Source organism: Sciurus carolinensis, chromosome 4, assembly GCF_902686445.1.
Source record: "Sciurus carolinensis chromosome 4, mSciCar1.2, whole genome shotgun sequence".
Taxonomy (NCBI): domain Eukaryota; kingdom Metazoa; phylum Chordata; class Mammalia; order Rodentia; family Sciuridae; genus Sciurus; species Sciurus carolinensis.
Window position 1 is genome coordinate 94939907 of NC_062216.1, and position 11297 is coordinate 94951203.

The following is an 11297-nucleotide window of genomic DNA, read 5'->3' on the forward strand; positions in this document are numbered from 1 at the left end:
TAAGAGTTCATGTTTACAACCACCTTCTATCACTTAAAGACTGTGCTTTTTATGTGATATGTAATTTACCATTTAACAACCCCATTTTATCTTTTTGTTGCTGTGACTGAAATACCTGACACAAACAATTTTAAAGAGAAAGGGTTTATTTTGGCTCATGGTTTTGGTTGATGGTTGGCCAGCTCCATTGCTCTGGGCCTGAGATGAGGCAGAAAATCATGGTGGAAGGTCATGTTGGAGGAAAGCTGCTCGTAAGCTCATGGCGACTGGGAAGTGGGGAGGGGTGGGGAAAGTGAGGCAGGGGCCAGGAACAAGATCAAGTCCCCAAGGGAAGGCCCCCAGTGACCTGCTTCCTCCAACTAGGCCTTGAAATTCTTATCACCTCCTCATAGTGCCATCAAATTATTAATCCATCAGTGTATTAATCTATTGATCCAATCACTTCCCTAAAGCCCCTCTGAACATTGTTGCATTGAGGATCAACCCTTTAACATGTGAGTATTTGGTAGACACTTGGTATTCAAACCATAACAAACCCACAACACTCATTCAAGACATTAATAATGGGGGAAACAGAGTGAAATGGGAAAAGAAGTGTATAAGAACTCCCTTTAGTTTTTATTCAGTTTTTCTATAAACCTAAAATTATCTTAAGTACAAAATCTGTTCCTTTCTAAAAAGTTCAACAACTCTATGAGGTTGCCATTTTCATCTACATTTTACAAAGGAAGAATCAGAGACTCAGAGCAAAGCTGAATGTAGACTGTGATGACTTATGATTTCCACCTATTCATTTCTGCCCTTACAGAAGGAGAATCCTAAGCAGACCTTTTTACACATTTGCTTCACATTCATCTTCAAGTACCTTGAACAAATTTGTTCCTAAGTTGGGAAGAAAAAAAAGCAACAAATGTTCAGCAAAGAGTCAGCAGAAGAGTTGCACAAACTGAGAGAACCCAGATTTCCTGGTCTTTATTTTTCCCTTCAATCATGAGAGCGTGACAATGCTTTAGTGTCTCTCATCATTCCAAGTTAGTACTAAACAACTGAACCTAAGTGGCTCCACCTTTGGTATATAGAGATTTTCCTGTTTGAAGAATAAAGAAAACCATTCTTCTCAGACCAAGGAAAGACTCCAGTAGCTCCATCAAAAAAGTCACCATTCCTTTGTGTGATGGCACAGGAGGCAGGAAAAGAATATGAGCGCCTGCAATACTTTTAGCAAGCATCTGGCATCTGAAGCAAGACCATTTCTCCAGAAAACTGCCTTCTCTTTCAGCCTGGTAACTATGGACACTAGCCAGAGTGATTCTGGCCCATATTAGTCCTTTCTGAATTCCTCTAAAGAGTAAGGGAGGGAAAGAAGGAGAGGTGTTTTATTTTTTTCTTTTTGGTAAATTCGATTAAAATAAATAAAAATATCTACTTCTGTAGGTTAAAAACCCTTGGATAAGTAAAATCCTCTGATTGTATGCATCAAAAGTCAACTATTTGGTAGATGTAAAAACACACAATCTTTTTTTACTTTTTAAGATGGGTTGAGACCTCATGGTTCTGAAAGCCAGGGCACACAGATTCTAGCTTACCTTCTCTGGTCTGGCACCTTCCTGCAGCTGGCAATAAGCTTGGCTTTTACAGTGAGATTTTGAAGAGAGGTCTGAGTTTGATTAACTGTGCCTTTATGAATAACATCCTCAGAGAATTCCCGGCCGTGTTCAGATTCTTGACTGCAGCAGCCAGGGAGACCTGCCGTACAACTGAGCTGCTCCTTGCAGCAGAGGATTCTGACAGGTCATAACTCTCTCAACCTGTAGCAGTCATCACCTTTTTTTTGCAGGGTGATGGGACTAAAATTTTCATTTTGCTCACTGCTGAACTGATTTGCCTATTTACTGAGAAGCGTCAAATCCATTTTGAAATGCAATTCATTTTCTGCTGAGAAGTGACTGATCAGACATAGACTTGAGGTGTTCTCAGAGTATGAAAATGTAGCTAATTAGAGGGTTAAGGTAAATGAAGAGAAGGGGAAATTTCCTAATAATTATTTCCATCTCATGTACTTCTTACTACTTCAGACTTCCAGTTCCCCTCAGAGAGTTCCTGCCAGTAGAGTATTCGGATCATGGAGAACCAGTCATGGTAACATGCTCAGGCCACACCCATGCGAATCCAGCTACTGGATGGAGGAACTTTCCCAGTTGCTCTGTCTGCCAGTTGGTGGATGTAATTGAGTGGAAAATCAAATGGCAGTTCATGTTTTTTCCTTCTCAACAGAGACCACCAAAGGGGAAAAAAAGGCCATTAATCTTTTCCTGTGTTAATTGAGAACACTGGATACCATTATGAAACCATTTCCCTTGGAGTCATGCTACTCATTTGAATCTTAGTTGAAATTTGTTGAACTTGTAATTGTAGTAGGCATGCGCATGTCACATTGTACTGCATTGCGGTGTGATTGCTTTTCATTCTACACGGTTCATAAAGCAAAATAAATTTTGAATAACCAATATTGTGGATTATAATCAGTGTATGAGTATATGTTTTCAGGAGAAGAAAATGTTCCAATTGCAATATAAGTCATTGGTAATTCAGTAAGTTTTCTCTTCACTGTCCTTTTAAAGATGCAAGATATTCACACTATCCTGTGATATGCTATCCCCTTCCTGCAGAAGAGGAATATGTTCAGCACTATCATATGTCATATGTATGTGTGTGTTGGAGAGTAAATACTGATTGCTTTGCTGATTTTTTTAAAATCAGCAATTTATCTGTGAGAATAATTTCTAGAAGAACAATCAACTTTATCAAGTTCAACCTAGTGGGGAAATACAGAGTGTTTGAGCCAAATTGCTGAGGAAAGATGAGTTTCTTTGCAGTTCTTACTCAGTGTTCTTTCTTTTAGGGACTTGTCTCCTCCTACCCTATGTACCAAACATAATACCCTAATATCTATTCCAGTACAATATCATGTCAGGTGTGTTTTACAGTACCTCTTGGTCTGGATCTTCTTGATGTCTGCTGTCTTCTCACCTTCTTCATTTAGGTGTATCATTTATTCTTTCAGAAACATTTGTCAAATAGCAATAAACAGCATTTATTGAGTTCTAGAAAACGAGCAGCAATGGAGCAACAATGGAGAAAGGTATTCAGACTTCTCTGTGAAACTTTTTATCAACTCATATTTAACCAACATATCAATTAAGTGGAAGGCCAGAATGAAAATTTTCTTCACAAAGGCTAATGAAGGACACCAAATATTTAACTATCATAAACCCTTTCTTAGAAAATTATTTTGGCATGTCCCCAGAAAAACAAAAGGATAATCAAGAAAAGAAAGACCGAGTGTTTTTAGGAACTATTGGATTAAAAGAAGGAAAACAATGGCATCTTGTTCTAGAGTCATTAATTTGTAGCAGTCCTAGAAAATCCAGAGTTTGGAACAGAGGAATGGAACCCTCTAGCTATGAATTAGAAAAATTTCAAGTTATGATAAAGACAAAAGACAGATTGTAAGAACAAAGAAAAACTCATTCCAACTTGACTGTGAGATAATTTTTCTTTGTAGTTATGATATTGTATTATGACAATACAGAACATGTAACAAAGAAATGTAAATATAGCACTCTATTGCATAATTTTTATGTAAGCACAATGTAAAGATTATTGGTTTTCAAAATTAAAATTAAATCATAAATCACAGAAGATAAGTATCATTCTAGAATAGAATATAAATATTTTTATCTTAGAAGAAGGTAAGAGACGTGGAAGCAAATATCGATGCACTAACATCTTAATTTTACAAAGTTGGCGGTTGAGATACACTTTATTCTTTCTTTGTTGGGGGGCTACCGGGGATAGAACCCAGGGGCACTCAACCACTGAGCCACATCCCCAGCCTTATTTTGTATTTTATTTAGACACAGGGTCTCACTGAGTTTCTTAGTTCCTCACCATTGCTGAGACTGACTTTGAACTCACTGTCCTTCTGTCTCAGACTCCCAAGCCACCGCTGGGATTACAGGTGGGCGACTCTTGATAGAAGTAGGACACATTCTAGTGTGTTGCTTAAAGTTGTAATATGACCAGTGGAGGATCTGAGGGCAGTAATATACTGTAACAGGATTAAAAAGTCCGGATTCCAGATTGCAAGCAACAGAAACCAACTCTGGCTCACTTAAGGAAAAGCAAATGACACGAAGGACTGGAGAATCTGTGGCTTTGTAGCCAGGAGTAATTTTAAAGTACACACAGCAGAATAAGCCTAATAGTAGAATTCACTTTATTGTTACTTATAAGGCAGGAAAGATTATATTATACATGCAACTTGCCCAGGAGGCTGGATTCTCCAGTTAGCACTGCTGCCACTGCTACTCAGAGACAAAATTTTACCACAGTTGTGCCTATGGGTGCCTCTGAATCTTCACACTGCTATCTACTGATTCTAAGACTGGGGTGGTAAGTCAGCTCTGAGGAGCCTAATGCACATGCATGAACCCAGGTGCAAAGAAACCTGATAAAGTGAGTGTCTGGTGTTTTCAATTGCTTTGGCAAGAAGCTACCTCTACCTTTCATCTCATGAGAAGAGGTATTTCCCAAATAGTAATAATGTTCAAATGTTAGAAAAGCCAAGAAGAAGAAAAAGAAGAAGGAAGACAAGTAGGAATAGGAAGAAGGAGGAGGACGAGGAGGAGGAGGAGGAAAGAAAACAATCATATAAACAAAACAAAGCAAACATGTGTCCATTAAAGGTTGGGAAGACAAAGTGAGGATTGGTTTAAGGGAGCTAAATTTGTGTCTATCATAGTAGGAAATCAATGAAAATTTTCTCTAGATAGTACATTTAAAATTTTCTCTACATGATACATTTAAAAAGTGATACAAGTATTATTTAGGCATATAGGGATAATCATTCAAATATTTTATTCAAAGATTATTTTTATTTAAAATAAAAAGTAAAAGCAGTTGTTTTAGGGAAAGTGAGACTTGTAGAACCACAGGAAAGATTGGGAAAAGTGTCGATTTTCACTAACTGTCTTTCTCTATACATGGCGATTATTACCATATGTAAGTATTACTGGGAAAGAAAAATGTTTCAATTTAAAAAGAATTTAAAGTCAATTTTAGTTGTGTATAATAAATGAATGAGAAGAAAACAACTTTGGGATTAATATTCCTGAAAAAGTCAAATTCTATGATTATTTGCTTATTTTATCATACATTTTTATCCCTGACATCCTAAACTGCAGAAGATACAGCTAGATAATTATTTACTGAATGGAAAATGAAAGGAAATAGTATTTTATATCATAATAATATCAAGAATATGAACTTGATTGTCATGAGGTCCTATTTGTGAGACTATCTGAAGAGTTAGATTTACAAACCATCAAATTATTCCCCTCTGTAGCCGTTTTTAAAGACAAATGCACTCTTTGAGGAATTTAAGTATCAGTTGACCTTTGACCAATATTATTTACCTGGAGAAAACGCATGTGGAGAGTTTAGTAATAGAATGTCAACATCATTAAAAAAAAAACTTGATAAAGGTTATTCACTATTTACAGATAAACACAAGTTCAACTTTTATTGCTTAAACTAGCCCAGCATATATCCTGCCCATAATTTTAAAAAATGCTTTTAGGGTTAAAGAATGGGAGTATATGTGAGCATTTTTTAATGGATCAAGAAATGTTTATTGAATAAATCCAATTTGTAGAGGAGTAAATTAATGCAGGTATAACATATAAAAGTCAAGGAATTAAAAAGAAGTGAAAGGAATTAATAGAGAATTAGAATGAAAAATAATACTGAAAATTCTAGAGTTAAATTTATGTCATTTCTATAGTATTACTAAAAATGTTAAACCTGTGCCACTTTTTTGAGCAGAAAATGTTCTGATCCAAATGAACTCTAAGAATTGAGAAGAATAGGGAAGATTCATAGTGCATTCTTTTATCAGGAAATTAAGACCTGGATAGGAGGGAATAAGAGTAGCAGGTGAAGAAGCTGGAGAATCTGTGTGGCCCCAGTGTTACATGAAAAAAACGAGTAGTGTCCAGGCTCTCATCTTCTGTTGATGTTATAATCATGGAGGGGATGGGGTGGAGGGGGGATGAAGAGATAGGAGAGCAGGTGATTGCAATGGTTAGACACAAAGGAGCTTTCTTTTGTAGGAGAAAAAATCACTTGCCTGCTAAACTGCCATTTTTTCAGAAGGGAAATACCAAAGATAAAGAGAGTTTGTAGCCATTAATTAGAGAACATAAAAGCACAAACTTTTTTTTTTTTTTTTCTCCTAAGAACAAAAAAGGTTTGGGCTTCAGAACACTCATATTTTCTTTCACAGTTCACAGTGGAGGGCCATCTGGTACAATCCTGGTCCCAGTGCAGGACTGGCTGGGTGTGGCAGGTGAAGTCATCCCTGCCTTCATAGAGCTATGGGTCTGGGGGTGGGGCAGGCTGCCTGCACTAAGCTTCTCCTATTCCACTTCAGATCCCATAACTGGGGCATGAGCTCAGGAGCCAGGCACTGGGGAGCTCTGCTCCCTCTGGTACTCACTGTGGGGAGAGCACAGCCAGGGAGGGGAAGGTGCAGACTCTCCTCCAGCAGGGCCAGGATTATGTAAGCTATGACTCTTTTATCACCACAAGGGTGTGTCTCCTGAAGTTGGCAAGGAACACGATAAATAGCTTTCAAGTGTTTCATTTTAAAATTTCAATAAATATATTCTTAAAATTTCTTTTGTTGGGCTTTTGAGCTTTATTACATTTTATTTTGGTAGTCTAGGAGCATACCATGTTAACCCATCAACACCAGAAATCAAGAAAGCATCTCGAACAAGTTATTTAAGCTCTCTGGAACACAAATTTGTTTAGTTATAAAATGGTTTTGCTCTTTTGTAGGCCTCTTTTCATTTAACATTCTTTGATTCTATGAATTTGGTAAATCTGTTTTATTTCCTATGGTTATTTGCAATTTTATCTCTAATGAGAGACATTGCTAACAATTTCAAGTTTTAAGCCAAAGTAAAAATCCAACTTCTATCATTCGTTCCCCCTCCCAAATGAAAAACCCCTTGATTACATACAAATACAGGTCTGGAAGAAGGATATGAGGAAATTATTTTGTGCATTTTTTGACTTAAAAATAAATCTTCACATTATAGAGCAGGAAGTGAAAAAACTAAATGTTTTTTAACTTATGGATGAACAAATTAAATGTAGTATATGCACATAGTGTAACATCATTTGGTTAAAAAAAAAAAAAGAAAAGAAATAGGGATCGATGCATGCTACAACTAGGATAAATCTGTAAAACATCCTAAATGAAAGAAGCCAGTCACAGCAGATCACATGTGGTATGATTTCATTTACATGAAATGTTCAGACTAGGCAAATCCACAGAGACCCAAAGTAGAGTAGTGGCTGTCTATATAGGAAAGAGAAAGAGAAAAACAAAAACAAAAACAAAAACAAAAAACTTGCCCTTTGTTCCCATCTTTAGTTCATTGGCTGGGGCTATTGTATAAAGACAGATTAGCAAGAGAAAAACATACAGATTTACTTAATGTAAGTTTTACATGACATGGGAGCCATCGTAAGAAAATAAAATGCGGAAGAACCCATAAACTTGAGTGTTTTTTATAAATGGGTTGATAAAAGTGGAAAGTGATGACAAAATGTGATGGGATAAAGCAGTACAAACTAAGGGTCATAAACTGGGGGATGCTTGGCAGGATCTGCTTGTTCAGATTCCTTTTGGGTCCCTTCTTCTGTGGCGATAAGGATGCCAAGGAGGGGTATTCCAGTATAGGGAGGACACTCTCACATGAAGGTCTTGTGACCTTTTACAGGGTAAAGTCAGAGAGTCCTTCCTGCATCTTTCACTTCTCAAATTCCTCGAGCATGAAATATTCAGTACACCAAGGTGCTATTTGTGGCATAACATGTCCTGAACTCTGTTATCAAGGACTGGGGTTGCATAGGGGTTTGGGGGGTTGAGTCATAATAGGAAGTGACTGCTAAGGTATTCAGGGTATTTTTTGAGGTGATGAATATGTTCCTAAATTCATTATGGTGATTATAGTTGCATAATTCTGAATATACTAAAGCTCAATGAATTGTTTGTTTAAAAACTCTCTAGGCCCTCAAGAAAAGGTTGATTGCTGGGGAGGAGAGTGTTGGTACTTTGGAGGTTATGAGTTGGGGCTGCAGAATTGCCCCCTGTGATCTGTTTGCATTTCATTGCATAGCAGCATGTGTAAATTCTAGGAGCTTTGACTGAGAGTGGTAACCTTTAGGGGTCAAGTTCATCTGACAGTACAGCTCTATCACCAATAATAACATGGAGGTGTTCCCTGTTTAGAGAAGTTCCACTCTGGTCCCACAGAAGACACAACTGGGTAGGTGGGTCAGCAGCTTCCCAGGCTAGCTTGGAATAGCTGACTTCACCTTGTGAGTCTGTGTCCTCTGCCACAGAGGCACCTCTGCCACTGTGTTCTTAAGCAGACTTGTGTGCCTCAGAGACAAACAAATATTCCCACTGAGCTCAGTGACACTAGGTCTCCTCTTCTTGAAGAAAGGACTCAGCAGGGCCAAAGTTCCCTTAACACTGTGGCCTTTTTCTGGTCTCATTCCATTATCCATCATAACTCATTAAGAACAGTTTCTACTGGTCAGTACTCAGTACAGGGATGAGATATGGAGGTCTTCCCTTCTGAACATTTCAGGGCTCCCAAGCTGGATTAAGAGGGAGAGTTGAAAAATGATAGCTGGGCTCTGGACATTGTTGTTCTTACTGGAAATAGGGGGTGTTGAGCCCTGCACTCTGGGGGCCACTTGGAGTGTTCTGTTTATCCTATAAAGCAGAGGAAGGAAATCTTCAGTTCAGCATTCTCATATTCAGTCATTTGTCTGGTTCACATTAATTGAAGACTTACATATTCTATTGCATTCTCAAGGGACCAGAAAGAGAAGATGCTTCACATATCAGGGACACCCTGCTTAAGAACTTAAGCATGCATGTAAACATTTTAAAATACAATGTGGAATTTGGTGCAGTTTGGTTTGAGGGATAGAGAGACAAGAATTATATTAGCTCATGGTTTTGGAGTGTTGGTCCATGATCTGTTGGCCCCCTCTGCTTTTAGGCCTGTGGTGAGGTGGTATATCGCAGTGGTAGTGTGTGACAAGACTGGTCACCTTGTGGCTGATACAAAAAAGAGAGGAAGAGGAAGTGGATAGTGGTTCTACTATCCCCTTTAAGGGCATGCCCCAGTGACTCAACAGCCTCTCACTGGGCACCCTCTCTCAAAGTTTCTATTGACTCCCAATGTGCCAAGTTGGGAATTAAGCTTTTCACACATGGGTCTTTGGGAGATGTTTAAGATCCAAACAATGGTACCTATTTAGATAAATTGATCATTAAAGCTCTTATTTAAATAATGAAATTAATCCACAAAGAGAGAGCTTCTATGAAATATCGATGACAGGATGTGAGACCCTAGATGACAGGATTTTACAAAATCTTCACAGATGTTTTAGTATGCAAGCTGAATTGAAAAGCCATGCTTTCAACAATATATCTAAAAGTAGAGGAATAATACAGCTATAATTATTATATGTTCTGAAAGCAAATATGGGCTACATAGTTTAGTAACAAATTATTTTCTGACTTGTGAATTTATGTATTTGAAAAAAAATATTTGACCAGGCACCGTGGTGCACACTTGTAATCACAGCATCTCAGGAGACTGAGGCAGGAGGATTTCAAGTTCAAAGCCAGCCTTGGTAATTTAGGGAGGCCCTAAGCAACTTAGTGAGACCCTGTCTCAAAATGAAAAAATAAAAAGGACTGGGAATGTAGCTCAGTGGTTAAGCACCCCTGGGTTCAATTCCTGTTACAAAAACAAACAAACAAAAAAGTCAGGCAATTGATTTAAGTCAAGAGTTCTCAGTCTTTTGACTTTAGGATCTATTATATTCCTAAATATTATTGAGGATCCAAAGAACTGCTTTTATATGAGTGTTATATTTATGGACATTTATTACATTACTGTATTTGCTGTATTAAGTATAAGTGAAACTTTTAAATATTCATTTACTTAAAAATAGCATCAGAAATCCCATCACATGTTAATCTCAACTGCATGGTTTTATGAATAGTAGCTCTACAATCAGTCCTCTATATCCATGGGTTTCAAAGATAGAAAATATTTGGTGAAAAAAACTTGTATCTGTACTGAATATGTCATTATTCCCTAAATAATACAGTATAACAACTATTTACATAGCATTTATGTTGTATTAGATATTACAAATAATCTAGATATAACTTAAAGTATGAAAAGATATACATAGGTTATAGACAAATACTACACCGTTTTATATAAGGGACTGAAACTACCTTGGATTTTGGTATCTGAGTGGGTTCTAGAAAAATCCCTCATGGACTCTAAGGAACAACTCTATTTTCAAAAACAAAACAATTCAGTGAGAGGAGAGGCACTTTTACATTCTTGTAAATCTCTTTGGTGTCTGACTTAATTGGAGACAGCTGGATTCTCATGTCTGCTCTGCCTTCAGTTTGTTGTGATATCTCACATGATGTAGCCTCTGACAAACTCCACTGGACCCTCATGAGAGAATGAGAATGAACAAAGCAAACAGTATCTTAGAATTATTATGAAAACAGTTTTAATGTCATCACTCAACAGAGAGCCTGAGAGATCCCCACTATTTAGATCTTTACCTTTATTCCATAGCAATCCTGTCATTCCAAATAAATGAGGAAACTGAGGTTGACAGGGAAGAAGCTTGTTCAGGGTCCTTCATGGTGGGGAGCAGAGCTGGGACTTGTTCCCAGGTGCTTGGCTGTGAAGGAGGAGCTCTGCCACTGCACATGTCCTCTCTCAACAGTGCATACAATACTTAATAGTTATTTTATTTCTCTACTCATCTACTGCCCATGTTGATAGGATATTGTTCCCTTTAGAATTGTTTGAAGAATTTAACAAACTCAAGAGTAGTTATTCTTAATTTTCTTCAAATGTCTCAAGGCAACTTTCTGACTAATTCTTTTGGATTAATAACAGGCATGAGAGTTTCAACAGTTATCAAATGACTTTTCTCATCCCCACAAATTATAAATCATTGAAAACAATCATAACACTGGCAATCAAGGCTCAATTTAAAATGTTCTTTAGTTTTGAATACAATCTGTTTTATTCTAAATTAATATTTGACTTCCTAATAAACTTTGTTTTTCTAAAAACAAAGCAAAACAAAACTCATTGTTT